Consider the following 542-nt stretch of genomic DNA (forward strand, 5'->3'; position numbering starts at 1 on the left):
CCTTATGGTTTACCATAGATACTATCATTAGCATTAATTCCATTCATATTGTCCTTGTTATGCTATTATTGCCTTCATCGGTCTTGTCATTATGGAGAAGCACTTAAAATTTGTTTTATATAGTATTTCATCATACTCAAACTTGCATAATTCGACTATATGCTTGTAACACAATGCGTGATTTAACAATAAAACTCCTTAATTATGAAAAAGCCTTTCAAACGATGGTTTTGGAGTAAGGACAGGCAGTCAATATAGAAATGCAAAAGATTTATTTCAGATCGTAATAGGAAGAACCGGAAAGCAGGAATATATGATTTCATCTTGATATCCAATTGTTTTCTGCTTCTGGGACAATACAAATGCAGCTAAGAGACTTTTTACCACTAGCCACCCCTGCCGAAACCCCCCCTGCCAAAGGAACCGAAACCCCTGCTGAAGCCGTGACCCACCCCGCCGAAGGAACCGAAACCCCGCTGAATCCATGACCACCGTGACCCCTGCCGAATCCATAGCCACGACCCCCGCCAAAGAATCTTGAC

The 542-nt window shown here is 41.1% G+C and overlaps 1 pseudogene; it reads right to left on the reverse strand.

Annotated features, from left to right (window-relative positions):
• Positions 1-255: 255 nt before the first annotated feature.
• Positions 256-542, reverse strand: part of LOC119591687 — a 964-nt pseudogene continuing 677 nt past the window's right edge.

This window comes from Penaeus monodon, chromosome 29, assembly GCF_015228065.2.
Source record: "Penaeus monodon isolate SGIC_2016 chromosome 29, NSTDA_Pmon_1, whole genome shotgun sequence".
In the NCBI taxonomy this organism is placed as follows: domain Eukaryota; kingdom Metazoa; phylum Arthropoda; class Malacostraca; order Decapoda; family Penaeidae; genus Penaeus; species Penaeus monodon.